Source organism: Podarcis pityusensis (genome assembly GCF_964106645.2).
Source record: "Podarcis pityusensis genome assembly, chromosome: 12".
Taxonomy (NCBI): domain Eukaryota; kingdom Metazoa; phylum Chordata; class Lepidosauria; order Squamata; family Lacertidae; genus Podarcis; species Podarcis pityusensis.
Genome location: NC_138037.1, coordinates 39,391,062 through 39,418,977, shown reverse-complemented (window position 1 = coordinate 39,418,977; position 27,916 = coordinate 39,391,062). Strand labels below are relative to the sequence as shown.

The window sequence follows — 27,916 nt, the reverse complement described above, 5'->3', positions numbered from 1 at the left end:
ATCAAAGACTGATAACAGCACTTATTTATTAATAAAGTTCATAATAAAGAATGCTCTGTGGGAACTTGCCAAAGAGATGTTTTCTAGGTCAAGTTATTACATGTGCTAAGCACTGCAAAGCTACCTACACTTAAATAGAAGGGCAGTGAGTGAGTACATCATATAGAGTTTGGGGCCCCAATTCAATGTGTCTCTGTCTAATTCTTGGAGCATTTGGGCTGATTCATATGTTTAAAGGTAGGCCCATATTTCACCGTCTTGTGGAATCAAGATTTTAGAAAGCTGATGTAAGGGAAGATGAAATAGTAATAAGCTCTGTGTGAAAGTGTGTCTGTGTCTGTGTGGATAAAAACTGATGGATGTGCTCAAAATGTAGATCTTCTTGGTGACAGTTGCTATGTGAAATGTTATGAGATAGAAATTTTTGTCATAATTAATAATAGGTAAAAGTTTTCCCTTTGATGTGCTATATTCCATATTCCTTAATTAAGAGGTTGTGCCTGTGTTTATTACTGTAACTTTCTATTTTGTCTTATTGGTTCAGTTGCCACCCAGAATCCAAACTCCCACCAGACTTAGGCAAAACTATTAATACTTCAGTTTAGAAATCTTAAATTTTAAATCCTTTACACATGGAAGCATACAATATAGACATCCACAGCTTTAATCTGAATACACAAACACATACACAAATAATAGTACAGTGGGCCTGCCACTTATGCAAGGGTTCAGTTCTGGGGGTCCATGCACAACAGCAAAATCATGAAAAGCTAGGAAGCCCCTGGAACCACCCCCTGCATGACCATCCCTACTTGTCCAGAGCAGGCCAAGCCCTCTGCCTCATTTACCAGGTCATGCAAGCGGCTTTCCCTCATGTGACCTTCTCAGAGCCCAGAAAGCAAGGCAGAGGAACTAACAAGCTTTCTCTGTGATGGGTTTTCCCTGCTCTCCATTCATTCATTTTTCAGTCATAACCACCTAAGTAAATTACACGTAAGTGGCAGGCCCACTGTATTTGGCATTCCTACCCAACTAGGAATAATGAAATACTGTACGATAGTAATACAATAGTAATAGTAATCAAAAGAGTTACATATTAAGTAACTTGGACAGTTTGAAAATCAAAGTTAAAAAACTGACAAAAATGTCACTTTAAAAGACTGTGGACACACAATATTTCTTGGAAATGGGAAATAATGGACCAAGTTCTATAGAATAGGGACAAAGATCACAAAATAATACTCACCAGCTGTTTTGAACAGCAAAGCACACTTTATATTCACTATAGGGAGGCACAAGAATAGCCTCCCAATGGACAAGGATCTTAGTCTAGGCTTGCCATATGTCAGGAAAATTCCTGACATGTCCTAGTTTTGGGCAACACTATCTTATTTGTGACCATAAAGTTGACTGATTGCTATGTATGTTTTTAACTTCTAGTTCACAATACTGGATATTCTCAATTGTCCACTATAGATCCAAAGCTATAGATCCACCAATACATTGGGTACTTGTAAACCATTACAATCAGGTTATTTGTGAACTCTCTGTAGTCCTAGTAACCTTCAAAAGCGATAAGAAATTAAGGTTTGATCCTGGCTTGTTCTTACTAACCTTAGTTGAAATTAAGCACAGTTCCCTGGATTTGAGTAACATGGGAAATGGTGGTTAGTTTAAAAGCGAAGGCTCCTCTTCTGACATAAAAAAGAAAAAGAAAGCAGATGGGAGAGTGCATATGTAGATTTGTTCACAGAGGAGGAAACCATGGTTTCCTACTAATTTTGAAGCAGGTCAAAGCCACTAAAACAGAAATGAATATTCCTAAGGGTTCCAGACATGTTCCAGTATATGACTTCCAGTACACGACTTAACAACCTCAACTTTCCTCTGAGCAAAGTTCAGACAGAAAATTTGCTGTACACCAAAAGATCTCCACTCAACCTTCTACATAGTTCTCACTTTGTGGGTCTATCAAGGCCAATTGATCAATATCAAATGAGGTCATTTTCACCAAATAATAAGGTAATTACTTTATCAGCATGCCCCTATTGATGAATTCTGCATTCCTTTATACTTGATCTTGACAGTTATTTCACACATCATAGTTGCCTTTGTCATAAGATAAATGTAATTACTGGAATAGCCCCAACATTTTAAAAATAAGCTTCACTTGCAGGTTTTTAGCAGTGCCACTCATCCTGTCAGATTGTGTGGTTTGAAGTGCTATGAAGTCATGTTTAGAACTGAGGCCCTATAGAAGAGATTTTATCACATTCCACAAAACAGATGGTCAGGACACTAGAGCACTGCACCAGAGCACTTTGTGGGTGGAATTGGTATTATCTCGAGTGGTAGAGCCATAGGATTGCCAATAACCCCTATAAACCAAGTATTTTAGGGCAGATTGACAAAAGGAGGTTTGGTTGTCTCATTCAATATGTATGCAAGTAATTAGGAAAGTGAGCAACAAAATCAGTTGTTATTTCAGCAAACTGATAACACCCACTGCCATATCTCTAGCAACCCTGGCACAGTGAAATTGATATAGAGACCTGATGAGGGTGTAATGTGGATGTGGGTTAGCAAGTGTCACTCAACACAGACAGCACATGAATAACACTGGTGAGTAAGAAAAGACAATCTGAGGTATCTATAGTGTTTGCTAGAGATTATCATATTGTTATAGATTTATAGGGGTAGAATTTAGGGGGCGTCAAAGCTAATTTCCTTAGAGGAAATAGCAGACCCAAGTGTGTAATAGGGCATTACCCACTAATAATCTTCTGTTCTTAGCACATGTAAAAGCTATTCAAGCAGGCACACTTCCTAGGTTGCGTATTGGACACTGAAGTCCTAGTCCAAATCTCTTTGTGAATGACCACCTGGGGGATTAGCCATGAGGAGTTCAAAGCACCAAAGGAAATGGGTTTTAGAATACAAATGAATGGAATCCTCCCTGCCTTTCTCTGTATATAAAAAGGGTTTAGTTTAGTGAAGAGGGTTGGCAGTGAAGTAACCAGGAAGCAAAGAGGAACAGTTAGGTTGTGATGTGCCCTGCACTTCAAAAGAGGTTGCACAGAAAGGATGCTGATGCTGCTACTATGGAGTAAGCTAGCATGTTTTTGGGTGTTGCTGCTGTGAGCCCCTCCATTGAAAGCTTCTGGTTATATATATGTAAATAAAATATATATCAAAAAGACACTCAGGCCTTCTATAGTCTCCATTGTGCCTTATTGTCCTGACGGAAACACAAACCTGGTTAAATGCCAAACAGCTGGAATTTTGTACACTGCTCAGCAGAGATTTTTTTTTGGGGGGGGGGGGTATACCAACATCAATATACACACCAGGCACCAGAAGAAACAGAGACCTGCTTTTTGGGTGCACTCTAATAACGTAGTCACCTCTTCTAGAAGCAGATAGCCCCACAGGCTGTGATGTTGTTATCCTGATACGAAAAGTGGTATGGAATATGGCTGTATATATATATTAGCTAATTTTAATCTGCAGGCCTAAGTGCATCAGATCTACTTATAAGCTTACAGTCAGGTTTAAGAAGCTCCTCCACTCATCTGCCAGTGAGCCTATTTCTTTTTGCCCTGTTATCTTCCTTGCCCTGTCTGTTCATTCAGCACCTATTAGTTTCCATCAGCTACTGCTTCCATGTGTTCTGCCATGCCATCTCCTATCCAAAAGGTTTTTAAACTCTAATAATACCCCTCCCATCTGGCTGGGTTTCCCCAGCCACTCTGGATAGCTCCCAACAGAGGACTAAAAACAGAATAAAACTTCAAACATTAAAAACTCCCCTAAATAGTTGCAGAACAGTCAAAAATATCTATAGTTGGTCTCACACTTGATTAGTTTTCTTTCTGATGACTGAAATTGAAGCTGTTTTTGACCAGGACCAGATTATTGAGCAGGCTGTTGAACAGTTTGATAATGATAATAATAATAATAATAATAATAATAATAATAATAATAATTTATTATTTATACCCCGCCCATCTGGCTGGGCCTCCCCAGCCACTCTGGGCGGCTTCCAGACCTGTTGGACTAGGACCTGCGAAACCAGGATTAAAATCCTCACTTGGCCGTGATGCTCATCTTGGGCCTGTTACTGTCTCTCAGCCTAGCCTATCTCACAGGACTGTTATGGGGATTAAACGAGGAGGGGGAGATGTCTGGTGGAAGATGGAAGGCAGAGGATGAATTTCCTTCAGAGGTACAAGTCAAATAGGGCCTTGCTCCACTTAAATGTTGAACACCTGCCTCCATCGCCCACCTCCCCTGCCACCCCCCAACAACCTAGCATATTAATGGGTGAAAACAGTGGATGTGGCAACAGGTTCTCTTCAGTTTTGCAGGGAAATATCAATTCCAACAGCAGAGGTAACTACCACCACAAGTTCCAGAATCCCCCTGGCAGGATAATTGTGTCAATTTCCACAAGCCAGCAAGCCCTCAGACTTGGCACATTTTCAGTGAGACAGTCATTTCCCCAGATGTGTTATTTTTCTATCTATAGGTCCTTTTTATGTGAAACACCTTTGCCCCATTTGTCCTTGTTAAGTAGTGCAGTCCCAGAAAGGCTCTCTCGTGTTTGTTTTTCTTCAGAAGATGCAGATCAACTTGTAGAAATTATAGGAAACAAATGGTGCTTAGACTGCACAGGCAGCGGAAGATTCATGTTCTCTCTGTAAGAAATAGTTATACAGCCATTGCACAGATAGATGGGTATACTGTGCTTACATGTTGTGAGAATAACCCCCTTTGCCCTGATCTGTGGATCAAGTTGCTAATGCTTTGTTCGTAAGGATTTGAACATAAGAGGCGGGGGACCCTGAACTGTTTAAATCTATCACTAGAGGATAAAGTATCTACCAAAGTATTAATATTAACATGATTATGGGAGTGTTATCCAGAGTGCCTTTATCTTCTGATTGCAAACAATAGCTGCCTGAAGGAGAGTGATACCCTCGAGTATTGTGGGATGAAAACCAACTGCAGCTTTAGAGCCACATAAAGTCTACTTGTGGCTTCAAAAATCAGAAGAAAATTTCTTGAAACCACAATTATGAGCAGTTAGAGAGTAAATGAATCTATTTTTCATCACCTTGGGCGGTGAAGGGAAAGCATTTGAGAGTTATATTGATAAGAGAAAGAGAGAAGATATTCAAACACATTTAATGTTTGTTTAATTGATTAAGCTAGATTTGGAGCATTTGAGACTTCATAAAGGAGATTTTTTTTTGCATAAATATTCAAATATATGTAACAGCTCCAGAAGATTAGTCTCTGTTGTATGCTGTAGCCTGAAAGTATCCAAAGTTCCTCTCTAAATTTTAAAATTTTATCTAATTTTTAATCTATTTAAACTAGATTAACTAATTAATCTGATTTTCTAATACATTGCCCTTCAATATAAATATTCCCAGGGCAGCTTACAAATTGGTTACCACTGGGTGGGTTTACTACAATCAAGACAAGGGGCTTTTAGCTCTAGTCAAGAACCCTATAATGCCAACCCATGCAAAAAAGGAAAGAAAGAAGAACTCGTCAGGTATCTCAGACTGATGCAAGACATAACAGCAACAGATCTGTTTCTTTAACTGCTGTTACACCCAGTTCACATATCTTTAGATGCATATCACATTGAGGATTGGGATCCCAGTTTCAGCAGTGGAAATGGCACACTAGTGGAATACCCCTAAACCCTCTCTGCCTTGTGGTAGGTGCTGCCTGTTGGTGAGTGCAAGAGGGTTAACCTGATGTTCACAATCGCCCCCCTCCCCCTGTTGTTGATCCTTTGGACCCATCACTCAGGCACATTTTATGCAGCCAGGCTCACTTGTAAATCAGAGGTCGACTGAGAGAAAAGTATCTTTGTAGAAGCTGGGGTGGGGTGTAGCCATGGGTAGGGGAGGAAGGGTTCTTCACCCCTATTCTGGTACCCCTTTTGTTCTTGGGGGAAAAACCAGACTCCTCATTACCCCTTTTCAGTGTGACTGGGACAGACTCCTATTTGAAAGGCAAGTCCAACACCATCATATTTCGTAGCCAGTGCATCATGGCACATGTAAATAAATTATCTGTGCGCGCGCTGGAGGAAGTGAGTTGAGTAACATTATGTGATTAAGAGTGGGGGGTTAATTGTGATTCCTAGAAATAATCGTTAGTGTGATATGGGGGCCTATTCAAAACCAACTCTTGCCCTGCAACCTTTGACATAACTCCCCAATACTCATGTTTTTAATACTCATGTTCTGTAACTTACACTGCTAATTGCCTAAGCATGTACAACTGAAACAACTGCAGTTGCTTCTCAGTTTATCAATGCTCCCACTTCCTTCCTATGTTTCCAGTGTTTAATTTTCAGACTGTAAGGTGAGTTTGTGGAAAATAAAGCAGATAACACAATGCGTTTCCAGTTTCAAGACTTTATCCCACCTCTCTGGTGGCAGTCCACTGAATAGTTCTGCCAAAAAAATAGAAACAAAACAAAACAATGCACCATTTTTAATCCCTGCATCTGAGCTAGTTGACATATGAATACCTGGTGGGATGAAGCAGTTTTGGCCCAAGCTTTCAGCTGGGTACTTTGTCATCTCCCTTGTTGCACATGGTCTAGAATTTCTGTTGGCATAGTCAAGACCTTGTGTTGTGTAGTTTAAGAGTAAGATGAGGGGGACCCTAACCCTATATTCCTACAATGCTTTCTGTGTGGCTTTCAGCCTAACCTAATTTTTAGAATGGTTGTGAAATAAATTTGGGACCTGGAAAATTTATATGCTGACTTGAATTCTTTGGAGGAAGAAGAGGACAAATACGTATATAGTAATTGGAGGTCATGGTTTGATAACATCATTTCTGTGTTGTGTGGAGAATACACGTTTCTTCTTTTTTTAAAAAAATAATATTTATTAAATTTCTCACTTTAACAATCCAATCAAACAACATTAAATATTCCAAATTATACATAATCAAACAATCCAAATATTATGCCAAATTATAATTTTTTTGAGGAATCTTCCCATGCTCCGAGTTTGGGAATACATGTTTCAGTGCCCTTATTTTCTTCAAAGAACCAAAGTTCGTTCACATCAAGCCATTTCTTAAGTTCAAGAAATAAGAAACGGAGAAGATAGGGGTTTTCCAAAAACTGGAAGAGAATTCCCATCACCAGTTTGGATAAATTGATGCTTTTTAAAAAGGGGACGGGGTTTTCATGGTAAAGCTAAGTGCAAATGAATATTTATTTATCTACCGTCTTACATTTAAAAAGTTACATTTTGGGAGGCTTCCCCACAAAAAGAGGAATCAGTAGAATATTTTAGATTTTATTAGTAAATAAAGATGTAAGTACATGAACATGCTGCAGAATGTATTTTAACTACAGTAGCATTCACTTTAGTGGAGCTGGGAGAGATGCTTAATTCTTCAATTTTCAGTGGTTCATGCTCTAAAGATTTTTTATCTTACTTTGTTACCTGAATATTCCCAACTTTGACCATATCTCTTTTAATGCTGCTTTGTTTCTGGATTTTAATTTTAGAATAATCCTGTTACCACATAAGTCATGAGCAATTGTTGCTGTGTCTGTTTCTCTGGTACTTTGAATGAATGGCTGTATGTTCATAAAAAATCATTTCTTCTAGAGTCTCTCTATAAAAATACCCCTTAGAGAGGACCTATCATTAATCTTGAGCCCAGAAACTATCGGCAAGGGTGGCAAAATGGATCATTGAAAAAGTGCCCTAAAGACAGTAATAGAATCATTTGTCTCTCTTTCATTAGTGCGCCTCTCTCTCTCTCTCTCTCTCTCTCTCTCTCTCTCTCTCTCTCTCTCACACACACACACATACACACACACAAAAAAAAGCAAATTGGGACTACAGCGAAGAAGGTTATGCAGTGAAGTTCATACAGTTGGAGCTAGAAAATGTAAATGTCTTTAATAATTCTCAGATAAATAACCCTGAATATATTGCCTTTAAGTGCTTCATTTATTTCAACGAAATACTTCTCAAAGAAGTGCTCTAGTGTCAGGCCATAGAGAGCACTTTATAAAGGGATATTAATTATATACTGAAACTTACAAGTGTCATTGGATAAGAGTCCTGCTGTATAAAATACCAATATACCATTTTACTCCATGACTAATTTCAGCTAGTCCAAATCCTGAATTTCCAGCTGAGAACTGGAATTATTTAGCAATTATTTAGCGGAGCATAAATATTTAGAGACAGTTTGTACTAACAAATCTTGTCTCTAGGAGCCAGGCCCACAGCAATATTCGCAGTGCAAGTTTCCCTCATATAAATCAAGCCTCTAACTTCACACCTTCCTTATTTCATCTTTACAATTTTTTGCAGGCTACCCACGCTTGAATATTTATGTGCCACTGAGTCTAAGGTTCTGTGCAATGCCAGCACTTTGGTATATAAAGTAGGCTACTTAGTGACCTATGAAATAATCTATAGAACATGTTTTGATAGTGGAGACACGTGTGTGTGTGTGTGTGTGTGTGTGTGTGTGTGTTTTAATGTCAGTCCCAACCTGATCCCATAGCTGTTATACTGGCAATTAAATCAACAGAACAGAATGCTAGGACAGCATTGTCACTACAGTGTCACCACGAAAGCTAGGTGAGACATGGCATGATCCAGCCCAGATCAGGATGGATTCTTACAAAATGATTGGTGGGTGGGGAGGAGATTTAAAGCACAATATGGATGGGCGGAAACTGTGAGCTAATGCCTTCCCTCTACCACATACACACGCTAAGACACACACATGTTTTTATGTCATCATTCTTCTGGTAGGGGTTATTTCTGGTCACATAATCCTGGTCACAGAATAAAATTGGTTTCTTAAAGTTTACTTTCAGGGGGAAGCCTTGCTGATGGGGTCCAAAGAAAAGCAGAGCAATACATTTGCCACCAGCTTGGTTGCAGGAGTTGCTGGAAGGAGGCACACAAAATGCCACCCAACCATCTTAGGGACTCCACACTGGATTTGTGTAGGGTTTATTACTTAGCCTTTTCCTTCCCCAAAGATGTCCCACAAGGCAGCGGATACAGATTTTTCCTCGGGGTTTACTCCCAAAGACTTTTTTACGAATGAGTAAAGCTACAAGGCAGAGGAAGTTTAGGATCAGTTTTCCTTCTCTTAGATGAGCTACCTTCCCAGGTTGACAAGCCCCATCCGCCCCTCACTTCCCTCTACAACACATGCAGTAGCTACCTTCTTGACTTTTGGACCCACTATTGGTCTTCAATCTGCTGGAACCTGTCCTCGCATATAGGGGAAGTCGCTAACTCAACAGGAGCTTGAGACGCATCAGCTACCCTCCCCTGGTTTAGCCTGTCAATCAAAGCCATTTCCCAGGGTGTGGCCGTTACATGCTGACAGCTTATAGGAGCTACGGGTGAGAGCTGAGTGCAGGTTGGGGAGCAAAGGTGGTCAAATTACCATAGAAGGAGCACAACATATTCTCTACCAGAGGTACTACCCCTTCGCTAACACCCCATAACACCCTCACTCAGAGCAGACCCACTGAAATCAATTGATCTACTTTGAGTCAAACTTAGTTGGATACCACTTGGAAGTCCATGTAGTTTTCATGATCGTGCAAGGAAGAGGCCTGGTATGTACACTCCATCCCAGGAACTGCTGCTATTCCTGGATGGGAGGGAAAATAATGCCTTGTGGAGCAGGGGAAGCAGTATAAAATCTTCCACTAATGCATTAGTAATTTTGCATTGCCTTTTTCCTATCCATGTTAATGGAATTGTGACCCCAGTCTTCTAATTCAGCAGTGCATACATATTACATTTTTAACCTGCCTTTCAAGGAACTCTGAGGTTCTCCTCCCCCTACCATCTTCTTAACAACAACCCTGTGAGGTAGGTTAGGCAGGGGGGGGAGAGAGAGAGAGAGAGAGAGAGAGAGAGAGAGAGAGAGAGAGATTGACCCAAGATCACCCTTTGAACTTCATGGCTAAAGTGGGCTTTGACACCAGATACCCCCCATTCCAGTCTGACACTAACCACTACAACACACTGGTTCTCCACATGCAAGCTAAACTGCATATGGCAAAACTGTGCGGACTCTACAGTTTCAGAGTGGGGGTTTCATGCTCTCACTGCTTAATACACCCAAATAAGAGTGCAGGAAACAGACATGTGGTTGTTCTCTGTGACAAATTCTAATGGGATGGGTTTGAGGCCGAGTAGTTAAGCACAATAACAGGACTGGTTTGTCCCAATGGCATTATAACCCTTGGGATGAAAAAAGTTCCCCACCCTTGCTACAGCCTATATAATCTGACTGTGTAACATTCTGTAACTTCACCTTGGGGACTAAAAAAAAAAAAAAAAAGGAAACCAATAATAAAATGCATTTGTTTATTGCTGATGATAAAGCTGTGATAGGTCAATTATTTGTGCATGCCACTGCATTTGACAAAATGGTGTATCTGGTGTAATTCTCAGGCATAAGTTGAAAACTGTGCTAGAATGAGAAACATCTTAAATCTTTATTAGATGGTGATATTAAAGCTTCACTGATACAGAAATATTTTCCATCTGGGTCCCTCTTTCGTTGTTGTTGTTATTGTTGCTGTGAAATGTCTATTTCCCAAAGGAATATGGCCCATTTTAACCTGCTGTGGGACAGAACACCTGTTCCACATATCACTTCATATGTATAATGTACAGCTCCACCATTATCATGCAAAGCAGTCAGGGCAAGTGAAATGACGGCTTCATGGGACGTGCAAGATTTAAAAGCAGCCACAGTTCATTCATTGGTATATCTAACAGAGAGATTCCTACCCACCCACCCCCAAATCACTATCTTTCAGCCTGCTAGGAAACTTGTGGAAGCTCTGCTCTCTCCTGTCCCTCCTAATAAAAGGGGTGGGGTGCAATAAAAAATAAGCTTCCTCCTACTGTTACAGATTCACTTCTGCCTTATTAGAAATCTGCTTGCAAAGCCAGTCTGTGACATGAGCCAACTGTATCTTGGCTGCCAGTTACATATGATAATGTATGGTCCCAAAGTGGATAGATGGCTATAATTCACTTGAGGGACTCTGCTTATGTCATAAAGCGCTTGAGCAGTTTATGAACAGCAACAGAACCTTAAGAGTGAATTACAGCCCTGCATTCACTCCTAGGACATCTGTTGTTGTTGTGTTCAATACAGAGTGTATGGATTTTTAAAAATAAATTAGAAGGGGGAAAATCCTCCTTCACCAAGTCTTCAGTTTCCGAAAATGTTGTGCTTTGCTTTAAAAAAAAAAAAATTCATCTGGAAGTTGCACCTGTTTGGCGGTTCTGGGACAGGTAGCTAGTCCAAACCTCTTAAAGGGACATGTCCCCATTTCTGGGGGCGGGGAAGGGCCTGTATCTGTAACAAAGTGCTGCTGTTTCATAAGGAAAGTAAAATTAATGATGGTGTTATACTGCCAGCTAGGGCTGAATAAAACAGTAGGCTAATTGTGAACTATGTAATGGTCCCAAGCCACCTTTGTGTTGAGCATATTTTGTCAGATGCCTTACAGGGCAAGGATTATGTACCCTCCAGATAGTGTCCATATAATGAACTTACACTATAGTATTAAATGAACCCATCAGTCCTGGAAATCAGCCCAGGGGAACAGTTTTGCACGAGAACTAGACATCTTAGGCTGTTACTATCACAACCCACCACTATTCATTGAAAGAACCCACTGCAATGAAACTGGTTAAAACCAGTGTAGGTGTCCTTGGGGATGTTAACAAAAAACAACCTCAGCAGCTGCCACTTCTACCACAACATAGTGGGGAGGAGGGGGTTAGGTACACCTGTCAAAATTTGTTATTCACCTATTTGGGATTCCTTTCCTTTGTAGAAAATAAAACCTTTAATGAACAGCATGCCTTATTTTCTCTCTCTGCTAGATTTGCATAATATTTCAATTTATGGTGGCCAGCCATGCATTGCCAAAAAAGGGGGAAATGCATCACTACACCACTGACTGGTCCCGCTCCATGTCTTTCCAGATGCATTTGCCTGGCTGGAATGTTATTTATTTATTTTATTTACAACTTGTATATACCACTTCATTATTCACATTTCAAAACTGTGTACATAAAAACAATAGACAGAAGATGATCCATTAAAAGAATAACTTTTATCATAAAACTATTTTAGTTTTTATGCTGGCTGGAACAAGACAGTCTTACTCGTGCACCTGAGGTTCATCAAGGAAGAAGCCTCAGTTGGGAGAGAACTCAATAGGCTTGAGCCCACTAAACTATTAGGAGGTTTGGAGCAAGGTGCCACCAGTAAACTGATGGTAGCCAACTCTCTTTCTCTGTAACATCTGAAGGCCCTGGACTGGTGTCTGGATGCAGTGGTGGGTTGGATGAGGGCTAACAAACTGAATGTGAATCCTGGCAAGACCAAGGCTCTGTGGGTGAGTGGCTCCCAGGTCTGGGAAGTCAGTAAGTTGCCTGCCCCAGATAGAGTTTCTCTCTCCCTGAATGTGAAGGTGCACAGTTTGGAGGTGCTCCTGGATTCAGTTTTATCACTAGTGATGCAGTTGCATTCAGCACCAGATGGTGAGAGAGTTTGTTAGGGAACATAAAGTGGTGTGTGGTTGCACAGCTGCCATTGTGCAAGCATATGGGTCCTGAGTGAATGGCTGTGTCAGTAAGAGCACAACCTATTAACTTTATCAGAGGGACCATCTATTCAATAATCATGCACTTGCATTGGGCTGGCTGCAGGACCCAATGCTTTCACCGTTGCCTTCTCAAACAGAAAGGCAGCAGCAGGATGATGTCTCCCCTTTATCACTACAGAGTGACAAACAGCAGCTCTGCCTAGTGAGAGAAGACGTGAGAGAAAATGTGGAACCAATATGGTCAGAGAGGCATGGGACTTCAGAATGTGAGTTATCATAGCATCTAATCTCCCTTAATCCAGTGCTAATGTGCTTGTGTGGCTATCAGGGTTTACTGTCACAAATTGTAAATGGGCCACTGTTTTTTGGAACAGGAATGAAAGGCAAACCATCTTTTTCATATTCAGCCGTGAAGGACTATTCATGGTCTATGATTATAGAGCACCTGACTTGGCTTGCATTATAATGTGAATCCATACTTAGTTGCTCCTTTCAGTTAAAGCCCCAGCTAGTTTATTTTCTGTGCTCTACCATAAATGCTCTAGAAGACTTTCACCCTGAATTTTCGGTTTACTCTACTTTTTTCATGAAAAACAATTTTAGAATAATGCATTCTCCTTTCTTGAAAATAATTTCAGGTTAAGAGAAGAATTTTAGTTTATGAGTTCTAGTTATGAGATTTACTGATCACCACTCTGATTTCCATATAGGTAAAGGTACCCCTGCCCGTTCGGGCCAGTCTTGCCAGACTCTAGGGTTGTGCGCTCATCTCACTCTATAGGCCGGGAGCCAGCGCTGTCCGCAGACACTTCCAGGTGACGTGGCCAGCGTGACAAGCTGCATCTGGCGAGCCAGCGCAGCACACGGAACGCCGTTTACCTTCCCGCTGGTAAGCGGTCCCTATTTATCTACTTGCACCCGGAGATGCTTTCGAACTGCTAGGTTGGTAGGCGCTGGGACCGAACGACGGGAGCGCACCCCGCCGCGGGGATTCGAACCGCCGACCATGCGATCGGCAAGTCCTAGGCGCTGAGGTTTTACCCACAGCGCCACCTGCGTCCCTGATTTCCATATACAGTATGCTTTAATCTGGGTTAGACAGAATAGCCTACATTAGTAACGTATGGAGACAATGAGGCTAATAGATGTAATATGCAGAGGGGGCATAAGACTGGGGACAGAGGCAAGTAGTATGCTAAGTGTCTGTCCCACTATGAGCAAATCAGCAAAAACAAAGGAGTGGGTTTGATGAGTAAACACAAATAGGGCCTCACTTTGCAGCAAGTTGGTTCTGATTCAAGAAATCAATTAAATAATTAGAATTTACAATCAACGCCCCATGGCTTCAACTTTCTGGAAATTTTACACCTCTGTACCTTAGTTACATCCATTAATTTCAGTAGGTCCATTCTGAGTAAAATTTAGTTGAATACAATCTATATGATACAACCCTATTCCCCATTGTACTTTGTGGCCCTTACTTCTGAGTAGAAATGTATAGGATTGAACTTTTAGACTTAAAAGCATATATCTTAAGACTGGAACATCACCAATCCTAGCTTTGTTGTTTCTCCTCGGTTGCAAAGGAAGGGGATTAGAGTGGGTACATGCAGGTGAAATTATAAGTGAGCACAATATGTGAGACTGTACAACTTGTTTACAACCTGAATGGATTTGTATGTGCCTTAATGATATTGAAACCTAACCCCCCCCCCCCGAACTCTTGTGAGTTTTCATCATTGATGTTTTGTCTCTCCACCAAGCTCAAAGGCCTATTCTGATAACACCTGCCAAAGTGGAAGCAAGTGAACAGCCAAATAATTCAAATATCTTTATCTCAATGTGGGGCTCTCCCTAGTCACACCACAGGCATTAGAAATTCTTTGACTAGCACCTATAGTCTCTACATCATAAATTGTGCTATGACCCTTCAAGAAGCAGGTTAGCTGTTTCTTCATGATGTACCATATCCTTGCAGATTTGATCATCCTCAACTATGGAGCATTTGCAATGTTGCCATAACACTCAGAACTCAATAGCTCAGTAGCTCAATAACCTGACTTTGTGTTAAAGATCAGCAGCTTGATTCAGCAACCACTGAGACTGGAACACTATATTCCCACTGCAGTTAATAGACTACTTTTAAGCATGAGTATCAGCTCAGTCCTGTGACCAGCACATAAATGCTTATGACGGTGCATATCAACATCTGCATATCATTGCAAAACATTATGTTCTGTCAGAGTTACAACATTATTGTGCTGGCTTCATAGGCAATTACGCACCAATGTTTAGCACCTGAATTCCAGTAAGTTTTCTGGCATATTTAAGTTTCTGGAGTTAGTTGAAAACCACTGCAACCACACATAGAGCTAGCACCACATTCACATAAACTGGCCAAACAGCTCTTTACAACAAGAAAGGCTGAAGACTATATCACCCAGCTGACACTACCACTTAGCTGACAAGATGCAAGTTATGTGAAACCTGAACCTACAACCAATTAGAACAAAGCAAACTGTGTGAATGAACCCCTTGGCTATCATATCCCTTAGTAGGTTAATAGAATCCTGAGTATGGGATTAATGCAAAAAGTCACCTTGATTCTTTTGTTTTTCCTTTGTTCTAATCTAGCATTTCATTATTCTTACCCTCTAAAATTCAATAAAGCCTCAAGGTCTATGTGCCAGATCAGAACTTATTTAAATACCACCTTCAGTGTTTTTCAGACCTTCCAAATATCAAAGCAAGTGTTGAATTAAACATTCCTGAAAGGGAATGCTTCAAAGTACTGTTTAATATGTTTAGGGTTGCCCTATCTATCAGATTGGCTAATCTAACTAAATCTAGCAGGATAGGGGGAGAAATCCACTTGGCGCCATGAACTACTGGAGAACACTTTCCCCTTTCTGACTACTAAGCTTGCTGTTTAATTATACAAATATTTGTGGGTTTGGCTACGGTGAGTACTAATTTGTTATTCTAGCAAAAAGCTTCAAATTGTTTGGAGCGTGCTGGGAAAATAGTCACTGCCTTTACGCGCATGACACGCTAAGCTCAAGAAAAACCACTGTGCTACTGAGGGACCTTACAAGTAGGTGCTTGTAAAGAAAATAAGTTAAATTCCCAGTAGTATGCTGAAAATCACAGCTTGCAAAGACCTGCCTAGTGGGCACTGAGCAAACATGCTCACTTGCATATTGTTTTTCAAGTTGTCACTAGTTAACATTTCTTATTTTTCCAGTAAATGATGTTCATAACGTATGTATTTTTCTTACCTTTTAATAGAAGAACGTGGATCTAGTTCCTTCACATCTGCTGTTGATAGTGTCGTAGCTGATATGTCTTCGGTCTAAACCAGAGTCGGGGAACCTCTTGTCTTCCAGATAGTTTTGGACTATAACTCCAATCATTGTTATGCGTTGTTTAGAAGTGCAGTGCAATGTTGAAACTCATAAGTTTGCACCAAGCAGAGGTAGGTCTGGCAGGCAACAGCCATGCAGAGCCTAACTTGTCTCTCTTGACTTTGGCTATCTGCCTCACAACTATATTTTGATCAGTGCTAGAGACAAATCTAAGCAACTGCTAATTCTTATTACTTTAACATGTGAAGGAACAACTATTGTAGCTACCACTAAATAGGCCCTTCTTAATTTGCCTTGTCAGTGGTTACCACAGCAACAGCTATAGAGATGTTAACAAGTGAAGACCTGAGAGGATGTGTTTCACCTGGCACCAAAAATGTGTAAATGGAGGCACCTGGGACAGAGAGGAGAGCATTTTGCCGGTGGAGGGACCTCTGAAAACAACCTTTCTGCCTCACCACAATCTGGAACAATATACTGTAGTTGTGCAATTGCCCTTGATATGCCAGCATCGCTCCCGTGCTTTCTTCGCCAAAAAGCAAATAGCTAATTCACTTGATGTCCAATTTCTTTGAGATGTGTCCTGCATTATTGAGATTCAATTTCATGTTGGGCAACTGGGATTGGGCTCTGGTATGTTCAGGGCAGGACTTTGGGATAGAGGACCAGGGCCCCATGCCACAGAATGAGCAGGACAGACCCCAAATGCAGCAGAGCCAGCTCACAAACTTAAAATCTAAAATGACCTCACTTGCACCACTGATTGGGCTCAGTTCCGCCACAGTGATATGACAATGGAGGTGGGGAATCCATAGGCCACAATGGCATCTATGAGGGACACAATGCTAGAGCCCCAAAACAGTGTGTGCTGTTTTCAGCCCATTGGCTCCACATTCCCTAACACAATGTAGAAAGGAAACCAGTGGGCAACTTCATAAAATGGAGGGCGGGGGGGGGGGACTGCTATTATTATTATTTGTTGAATTTATATACCACCCTATACCAGGAGGTCTCAGGGTGGTTCACAGAACAAAATCAAAATATAAAACCACAAAGTATATAGTCAAAATAAAAACAACAACCCAATAACACCTCCCCCCCCCACAAAACCACATTTTAAAAGGGCATAGGATGTCAATCAAATCAATCAAAGGATTTATTATTTCACAAGAGGGGGAGAAAAGGAGCAATATGGGTAATTCAAATAGATTTACGGTGAGTCCCTAAACTAAAGTAAAAAAGTGGGGGGAGGAATGTGTGTTGTAATTTATTTATCTATAGAGTCTCTCAGAGCTGTCTCTGGCTACACAGTCCTGGGCTGGGGCGCAGCTTGTAGGCCTCAGTCTCTGTTGCTCCCTGACTGTGGAGCTGCTACTGTTAAATTAACACTATATTTGGGGGGGGGGGGGATTGCTGTCATATCCTGTTTGTGGTTCTTTTTATTCACTCTCTCTATAGTTTCTTTTTCTCCCCCCGGAGCTTCAGCTACCCCCTCCCTGAAGCTCTTCAACCAATTTACCTCAGGATTTCCTCAGAACTCCCTCGCAATCTCCTCATAAACCACCTTTCAGCTCCCTACCACAACCTAAGTGCACCCCACACACACACACACACACACACACACACAAAGGATGCTCTCCGGGCCTCCCACTGGGTGTTGCACTTTTACAAGACAGCACGTTATTCCACCGGGTTTGGACATTTTGATTCTTCCTTCTTTCACCTGCTCCCTTTCCTCTATTGGAATCTGTTGTGAGGGAGAGTTGAATGGACATTGTGGTAGGTGTCTTCACAGGCGAAGGCACGAAAAGTGTCAGAGACTCCCTTCTGCCAATGAGGATCTTTTGATTTCTGCCAAATCCCACCCCCAGCTGCAGCCCCCTGTGCCACAACCCATAGAGTCCCTCCAGGAAGTCCCCTAACCCATAGGAGTGCTTTTCAAGGCACACAGGACTGTAGTGGAAACAAGATGCAATGCCTCCTTGTGTGAGAGCAACTCCACTCACAGCTTTCTGCATACTATTGAACAGCTGAGTGATGAACTGGGGAGTCCAGTATAAATGGAAAGTATTTGGGATGGGGGATTCCCCCATTCCCTGGAACCTGCTTTCGGTTTCGTCATCCCGCAGACCTGGCCCGAAACCAGTTTTGCTTGTGAGGATTTATGAGGCCATTTCCCCAAAGTCTCTTAAGCACTTTTTTGAGCTAATTTACTCTCCCCCACTCACTCCCCACCCTATAAACCCATCATCAAATTCTTCAGTGGTGCTTGCTGCTTCTAATTTGCTTATTTTGATGAACAGAAAAATGCAAAACAGCCAGCAGCTTCTCATTTGCCCAAAAAGGAAAGCAGAGGAAGTCTGTACAACAAACACACAGGAAGGGTGGCTAATGATATAGGAGCATCACATACGCGGCAATATGGGAGCATTCTTCTCTTGATGCATGAGAGACTTTAGCACGTGCATTGGATTAATGGATGGGAGACAAAGAAAAGGGCCTTGAATTAACCACAAAAGCAATCTATGGATGGCAAGTATCTCTATAAAGTGAATATATAGCATATTAATCATAAAGCAAGCAGCTGAATGCATGTAAATTAGAAAAAAAGGCTTGTATATAGGATACAGGGCATGCAGAGTATGTCAAAGGATGCCTGAATTTCTGCGGGATTTGCATACAGAGGGTGAAAAATATTGCTTCTTTTTTTTAAAAAAACAAAGTAGTTCAAATAAGCAGGTCTTTATAGTAATTTAAAGTAGAATGGAAACCAATTTTTGATCATATACACAATGATAAAGAATATCGCAATATGCTTTGTCTTGATTCCAGTCTTCTGACCTTAATCATAAAGAATATGTTTTATTCCCAGATGTTATTACCATTGTTCTATTGGGATGGGGGGGATATTTCACAAAATGTCTGTTTCACTCTGCTGTCCATAGCCTGCTATCATAGATATTTGTCTGAGCAAATCTCTCAAACATTCAGTTATGTTCTGCCTTCTCCAAGAAGTGGGAAGGTCGTCATCTACCATGTAAATTGCCTTTGTAAGAAAGGGCATTGGGACATTACCTTTGGAATAATCTGTTCTCTTACAAATGCACAGGTTGTCCAGGCGTTCTTGGAGCACAGAAGCTCTGCTAATCCCAAAGCAACATCAGACCAACACGCCAAAATTCCTGGCAAATTCAATAGCCAATAGAAAATTACTCTGTTTGACAGGATGCAAACAAAACGTGTACGGTGAGCATTCTTATGTCCGTTTGTTTCTTTGACCTCTACTAGATTAGGGTGTTTTAAAACAGAATATTACGCTGTACAGCCTCTATCCAGAGTATATTGCCATTTTTCACATCCTCGTTCCATTTGGAAGCTATCAAACGTCTTTTTTTAAAAAAGTCCTTTGTTGTCATCGTCATTGTAAATACATTTTTTGTATTTTGCCAAAGTTTCTTTGCTTCACCCCACTGCCCACAGTCTGCCATCATGGCTACTGGTCTGGAACAAAGCTCTCAAACATACTGAAAACTGGCAAGAGGAACTATGCAAAGCAGAACAAAACAGTAAACCAGCCATTAAGCAGAGAGTGGGGGAAAACAAAATAATGTTGAAAATCTTGGGAGAATAATATTTACTTCAGGCAGACTCTTTCTTAAACTCATGAAGCTTCTTTATCTTAAGGGTTAGATGTGCAGGGTTTGGTTTATGAGAGACCTACGATTAAATCCTGGCTCAGCCATGAAACGCATTGTCTGGCCTTGAGTATATCTACAGTTGCCATATTTCAAAAAGTAAAATCCCTGACCCCCAAAGTTGCTGAGCTTTGGAGTTGTTTCCACTGTTTTTCCCATCGTGTTACATCTGGGTTTTCCCTGACATTTTGCCGATTCGGCAACATTCCCCCCAACGCCATTTTTACACCCCAAAAACAAGACATGTCAGGAATTTTCCTGATGTATGGCAAGCCTAGTATATCACTCTTTCCCCCAACCAGCCATGCATATCATTCTTAGTACAGCTGAAAAGAAGACTGCATTTATACTTAATGTCCAAGGGTGCAAGAAACCTAGGGATTGAATTATATAGAAGTTGTATTTCCCCCCATTATACCCCCTACTAGAAGCAACATTTTAAATCACTTGCCTTGTGTCAGATATTCATATTCACCCTAATCTTGAATTGTTCAGAATATGCTTAGATGGGCAAATGTATATTACATTCACTAATAACAGGCAAAACAGATAAACAGCCTTACACCTCACATTACATATTCAATTTCCCTAGGCATTCCATATCTTTAGAGACAACACCTATTGCTTATTAGATTTATCTGAGTGGGTCTGTCCTGCATTGGACATTCTGGCCTATTGGCTAAGACAGACTGTTGCTTTCGTAATGTTGAAACCTAAGAAGAATTGCATTTATAAATGTGGAACTGGAGCTGCCTCAGATTAATGGCCTTCCACAGCTGAGTTGGAGTTACTTGCCAGAAGTTTTCTTTTGGCCTGGAAGACTTCTGTTCTAGAACCATGACATGAAATTGGATCCAACTGATCATGATAAAAATTGTCCTTCCAACATTCCACTGACAATTCTTTAAAACATCAGAGCCTTTAATAAGTGGTGCGATCTGCACAGGTACGGCTCTACACCTACTCTAACTATAATCCATGCCAACTTGGGCCAGTGCAAAGCTGGAGAAGCAGGTGTGACTATTACTGCAATAAACAGATCTGGAGTCTAACCTTTCCTACATGTGTACTGCCAATTCAATTAATGTCAGCTTATAAATATACTTTGCTTAATATATGTTACCAGTATTGACTAATACGTACATTAATACTAATAAATCTTGCTGTCACAAGATGAACAATTTGTTTTATTATTTTCTGCATCTGCAAGATGATATCAGGTCACACTAGGTACTCATACTTTAGGGTTCAGGGTTACCATCCTGCCTGTTGTAATGATGGAGAGCTTTGTTCTTTAGGTATGACACCACAAAAGTGGGTGTCCCTGTTAGTCACTGATAACTTGCATCTTTATGTCCACATCTGTTATTATGATCAGGAGGACAAACCAGATCTTTCAAATTAATTTCATTCATTGGTTGTGCAGCATCCTTGGGTGGCATCTTCTGGAACGGCCAATTTGACTCCTCTCTGGCGCCTTCTAGAGGCATCAAAGTGCCATTTCATTGGTATGATGTCTGCTATCAATACAGTTGAACTTCTGAACCGTGAAGCTAAGAAGAGACTTCAGCGTGTTTTATATTATCTAGGATATAAGTGAGATATAGGACCTAAATCCACAGGTTTTTGGACTAGGTTTGTGGTGTCTGTGTACTCACCACATACTACCATTCCTATTTCTTTCTCCATGGATAGAAATAGAACTTCTCTACATAATAATTAGGTGCATTCAAGATGAAAATAACAAAAGGTTCTAAGGTAGTAGTGCAGACTGAGACAAGCTCGTCACTGACTTTGTGGCTTCTGCATAACATCAAGGCTGAGCTTATACAGCCCACTTCTATAGTTAACACCTGTGTAACGTTCAATAAACCAGTCCCACAAGTCTCATTTGGTATCTCCAAAGTGTCGTCTGTTACGTTCCTGTCAATGATGGAGCACATATTTCATTTAGAGGGGCAGGTTGAAGTGTTCATGAATGACAAATTAAGATTTACTCCTAACATCCCTGATGAGGTCTTGTTGCATTTTCGAGGTTTATAGATCTGTTTCACGGGAATGTTCTTGATAAAGTTGCATTTGTGGGTTGTTTATTCAATGAACAAAGTAATCCATTATGTATTTGTATCTGGTTTAGACATGAATTGAGATCAGGAACTTGTAAGAAATTATTCCTAATTTTTGCACAAGTCGGAACAAAACCTACCCACTCGGGGAGGAGAAATCTGTTTCGTATCAGACTGCACGGAATGTGGCCCTATGTACTTAAAAGGTTTCCAAACATAAATGTTTGACAGCTCATACAAAGGCAAGAAAATCTCTAGTAAAACTTAATAAAGATAAAATAAGATATAACCCACACATAGAGTTAACCAAACAATGTTGCTATTCCATATCTCTCTATCGCCCCAAAGTAATCTAACAAGTTTATAGACTTTCTAACAGCTTTCCTGCTCTATTTTCTACTTCAAGACTGAGATATAGTTATAGCCACTTAATTTTGTATGATTCACAAAGTGATATAAAAACTACTTAAGCCAGCATACAGGTGCTTTAATCAGAGAGATTCTTTTTGGCTTTGGTGAGGCTAAGCTAATTTAAGTCTGTACTTTCAGTGGTTTGTGAATCACATTGTATTCCAGATCCCTGTAAGGATCCATGACAGAAACTCTTCCACCACTGCTCTACCACCATTGCTCTATAATTTGGATTCTCTGTCTCACTTGCAAGGCTGGTGATCTTCTAACTGGTCTGGAGCAAGTTTGCTAAAGTAGCTGAGTAGCTGAATACCCACAAAAGCAGAGTAAAGAAACTGAGCAGAATCAGATGTTGTACCAGCCAGGAATTTTACAGCCATTCTTGGTGACCTATCCTTTCTTAGAGCATTACCAAAGTCCTTGTAAGTGGAGCTCAGTGATGAGAATACATGCATAAATGCTTTCTGATCTGGACTTCCACTCAGACTTCTTCTTGCCAAGCCTATCTATAGATCAAGTCACACAAAAGGAACAGCCAGTTACAAAGCATTTCAGTTCAGGGGCCTCACCCTGGACTATAATACGTGGCATTCCACATCTGCAACAAATGCCACACTTCTGAATATTCTCCATTACAACAGCCACCTTGGCTGGATCTAGACACATCAAAGAAATGTTTCCATTTAAAGCACTGTAAATTTAAACAGGGAAAACTGGTAGAGAAAAACGGGACACCACATCGCCATCTGGTGGCACAATGTTATATTGCATATACAAAGCATATAAATCCCCTTTTCTTTACCAGTGTAGCTGAGTCCCTTGACTCCAGTACCCTTCACGTCACAGCAGCAAAAGTATGTGGAAGCCAAGACATTTTGTTTTTGGATTTTAATATCTCTGTTATGTTGGTCTGATGTATACATATGCACACACACATTTAATATATCATGTATGAAAATATAGAGTTGCTCCATTGATTCCCACTGCTGACATTCTGGGCAAGTGGTGGGAAATGTGCCACCTTTGGATATGTTAATTGAAATGATCCCGGTTAAAGTTTCATTTCATGGATCAATAAAATCCTAGAGAAAGGTGTTTTGAAACAAGGCAATTATGAGCTGTCTTCTTATTGCACTGTATACACACATAAGAAATATTCGCTATGTGAAACTTACATAGTTAAAGTAGTATTGTGACTTTCGCTTGACGCTGTCACATTAAAAGCAAACATAAGAACTGGGCTTTTAGGAGTTGCTGATTTGTTAATAGTTCACCTCTTGCTAAACAGCTTTTTCTGGGCATTGCAGCGGATTGAGGAAAACTGCAGTAGATTGTGGTTAAGAACTGGACCAATAGAGCAGAAAAGGTCCTTGATTATCATGTATTTGCTAACAAAATCTTCATAAAATGCCGGATTTTCAAGAACAGATTGTAAAACTCCTGCTTTCCCGACTTGGGAATACTGTAATGCACAAACCACAACACTGGACTTAGAGAGACTTTGTTTTGGAGCAAAATCAACCCAAAGATAAATCTTTCCCTTTCAGGAGCTAAGCTTCTGATCTGTATCTTGAGCTACTTGCTAAATTTGTTTTTGCTGCTAACAGAATTCTCTTACTTACTCTTTCCTCTTCCAGAGAGTTGCCACATTCTGATGGTCGTGACATTTCTCCAGCCTAAATGAAGTACAGACATGACTGTTCAACTTTTATGTCCTTTAGAATGACGAGGTGTAAAACACAGGGTGGAAAGGTGAACTTACCAACCTGGCATTTGCTTGGCTTGTTCACCTTCAGCATTTTAACCTTGTGTCTTGACTGAGGAAATTTGTCCTTCTCTGATGGAATTATAGTGTGGCCAATATAAACACAATGGCCAGCACCAATTCCCAGATGTTTTCAGTGTGGATGCTTCATGCCAGCTGCTTGTTCAATCAGCTTCGACTGAACGCTGCCCTGTGGTAAACTCATTGTAGACAATCTTCTTTCCTGCAGTGAAGTGATGGTTTAACATCCTCCTAAATTATCCTCCCCCTCTCTTGCTCTGACTGTTGGAAGCAATGCTCAAAGATACTTGGAGACTGTAGTTTATGTGTGAAGCAGACAGATTGCATCTCTAACATCTAACACGCAATAACAACAATAAAGCAGCCTGACGTGTGTTTTTCTGTGTAAACAGTTTCTTCTGAACATGGAGCCAGTGAAATGTTTTGAGATGTTCGACTTTTATTACCGTATTTATCATATCTTTTGTAACATTTCCTCATGGAGCCACATTTGTGTATTTTACATTGTCTGGAGAAATAAAAAGTGTTTAAACATAAAATACTGATATGATAGGCATTTTATGAGAGCCCCCCCCCCCCCGGCAGTTTGTGCACACGGACAAGTCGTGCTGGGACAATTTTTAAATGATGTGAGTAGGAGTTCTGTAAATATCTCTGTTCCAAAACTTAGTGGGAAAAGTGGGGCCTGGAGCTAAAATAACAGTGAGAGGGAAAGAATAGGCTGACTGATTATTGGTGCTTAAGAAAGCCAATATAGAATTTGCAATTGTGATTTTTATTTTTAAGTGCAAACATGATCAGGTGGTCTCCCCAAGAAATGCATATGTCTAACACACATTGGCAAGTGATGACATATGACAGTAAACTTGCATTTCATTGGTACAGGATGTGGTATATCCAAAGTCCAGAAATCCTGCCATGAAGTCTTGTTTGTGACATGCATTTCCAAGGCATGAGATAGGTACAGACTGACAAAGATATTCAGCAAAGACTGGAGCACATCACACAAACAAAGGTGTGGTCCATGTAGCAACTCAGCAAGATATCACATCTGTATCATTTCCACTCTCCTATTTAAAGGGACCAAGTAATTGGTTTAAATGATTTCTAGCTAATTCTAGATCTTCTTTATTGAAATGTGCCTTATGAATTAAGTAATTAAAATTCCAAAAGATAAGCTAATTTCCCTTAAAAACAATAAATTCAACAAGATTACATTTCTAACAGGAAGCTTTTGATTAACATGACAAGGAGATCACCGAATCCCATAGATAGTTAGTTAATTAAATAAATGGACCTACCTTTATTTATTTATTCATTTTTTATTAGTTGCTAATGGAAGATAACAGTGCAAGCCTGTTCTTGGTATAAGCTTTCGTGTGCTTAGAGAGCTGAAGGGCACTGCTGGCATTATTGGACAAACAGGCCAAACCCTACGCCAAAGGATAAATGGACATAAATGTGACATCAGGAATCACAAGACAGAGAAGCCAGTAGGAGAACACTTCATTCTCCCAGGACATTCAATACAGGATCTCAAAGCAGCTGTCTTATTACAAAAGAATTCAGAAATAGACTTGAAAGAGAAGTTCCTGAATTACAACTTATCACTAAACTGAAAACTATGGAGAGACCTGGTCTTAAGAGAGATATTGGATTCCTGTCTCATTACGTATGCTAATCATCTGCATACTATCCCTTGCTTTTTCCTGTAGGACTAATTGCAGTCGTTAACAGTCGTCAACAGGTTTACCATACCCATTGAGTCAATCACCCATCTCCTACTACCCTCCTGAGAAAAACCCCACCCCACCCTCCCACTATATATAAGGGTCTGGTGACTGTATCTGAATAACTGTGCATGCACACGAAAGCTTATACCCAGAACAAACTTAGTTGGTCTCTAAGGTGCTACTGGAGGACGCGGGTGGCGCTGTGGTCTAAACCACTGAGCCTTGGGCTTGCTGATCAGAAGGTCGGCGGTTCAAATCCCTGCGATGGAGTGAGCTCCCGTTGCTCGGTCCCTGCTCCTGCCAACCTAGCAGTTTGAAAGCATGTCAAAGTGCAAGTAGATAAATAGGTACCTCTCTGGTGGGAAGGTAAACAGTGTTTCCGTGTGCTGCTCTGGTTCGCCAGAAGCGGCTTAGTCATGCTGGCCACATGACCCAGAAGCTGTCTGCGGACAAATGCCAGCTCCCTCGGCCAGTAAAGCGAGATGAGAGCCACAACCCCAGAGTTGTCCGCGACTGGACTTAACGGTCAGGGGTCCCTTTACCTTTATCTTTAAGGTGCTACTGGGCAGTTTTTTTGTTTTTATATATATATTTCAACTGCATCAGACCAACACGGCTACCTACCTGAATCTAGTGCAAGCCTGATCTCCCGGTGGAAGGGAGAACCACAAACAGTGGGTGCCATAACAGAGACGATCCTGCTCTACGGAACAGCCAAGGATACTTTCTGAAACTGATGACTCCGGCATCAAGAAACATATTTTGATTGTATAGTCACAATTTAACTGTTTTCACTTGATTCTGACAACAAAAATGCACACAACACATAGGGAGAAGTGGCTTGGGGAGATAAAACATTGCTGTTCTTTTAATTTCAGTAGGAATCCAAGTAAGGAAGGCACTTGCTTTCTAAAGGAGAAAGCTGCTAGCACAGTTACATTATTTTAGCAATCGCTCAACATTTTCCTTCCTGAGCTGTACTGTCTTTGCCCAAGGCATTTTTAAGGCAACAGGAAGAGCTCCTAGCTGTGTTTAAAGTTTGTATTTAATTTTGTCTCATCACAATCTCACTAAATAATTGCATGCTTATGACCTGTCCTAGCTGTGAAAAGGGCAGACAGATTTTTATCTGGTTCATTTAATTTCTTCTGTGCCTGGACTCTTATGAAGTGTTTTGGGAACCCTGTTGTTCTGCCCCATATAGTGCCCCATATCTGAAGCAGGCAGTGGAAAAGAGGAACAAGCACAATGAAATTTAGGCCTCTATTCTATTCTATTCTATTCTCTCCAAAAAGGGTTTAACAAGATTGGTGCATTTAAAATGCAAACAAGCCCCCCACCCCCAAAATTTGAAAAGCCATTGGCTACTTGATAATATGTATTCTGTGCTGTGATATGAGGTGGTGGTGGGGACAAAAATCTCTCTAACCAGTCGCATGTATCATTCATTAACTAGCTCCCAGAATTAAGGTTTCTAAGTGGATAATTAAAATCACGGTTATAAAGTATAAACTTTTCTTTCAAGTCATCAATCTCCCCAGAATATGGATTGCAGGATTTTAGCTGGATTAACTATACATAGATTATATTCACATTTCTGTGCTTCTCACAGTTGCTTTGCAGGTGTTCTTTCTCAAATTTTTATAGAAGTTGTAAACTTTATTTCTGTTGTAGGGCAAAATTGAACTGCTGCTAAGTATCCTGTTGTACGCTATTCTATTCTATTCTGTTCTGTTCAGCAGCTTTTCCTAGTACACTGGTATCTAAGGAGCGTGAAATATCACATTGCCCTATGATATGTCATAATAAATAAATAACTGAAACTATCTTTTGAGTTGAATGGTTTTTGTGCCTATCACCACGTCTCCCTCCATCTTGCCTCAGATGTTTGTTTGCCGCAGAAATTTCCTCTGGTACAAATCTTCAAAATGAATATGTGGATTCCTGAGAAGTTCTGCCTGAAATCCAACACAACTTTGATGTGTAGGAGCAGACAAGAAGGGAAGGCAGGGCCGGCCTGCCCATGACACAGGCTGAGGCAGCTGCCTTGGGTGGCAGAAGCTCATGAGGCAGTGCTCCCATGGGTACCGCCTCTGCCAGACATTGCAGGCAAGGGAGGCTTCGGTAGGAGCAGAACAGCACATTCCCATTTTGCCTCAGGCTGCAAACCGCGATGAGCCGTCC

At 40.8% G+C, this 27,916-nt stretch overlaps 1 long non-coding RNA gene across 4 annotated transcripts; it reads left to right on the top strand.

Moving 5' to 3' along the window:
• The first annotated feature begins 103 nt into the window (after nt 1–103).
• On the top strand, nt 104–27,559 carry LOC308459551. 4 transcript variants are annotated; one of them, XR_013978123.1, is made up of 4 exons: nt 122–229; nt 12,855–12,942; nt 19,151–19,287; nt 23,851–27,559. It is a non-coding gene; the product is annotated as an uncharacterized lncRNA (long non-coding RNA). The 4 variants fall into 4 exon arrangements; XR_013978124.1 differs by having other exon boundaries at nt 140–237; XR_013978122.1 differs by lacking the exon at nt 12,855–12,942 and having other exon boundaries at nt 104–237.
• Nucleotides 27,560–27,916: the final 357 nt, after the last annotated feature.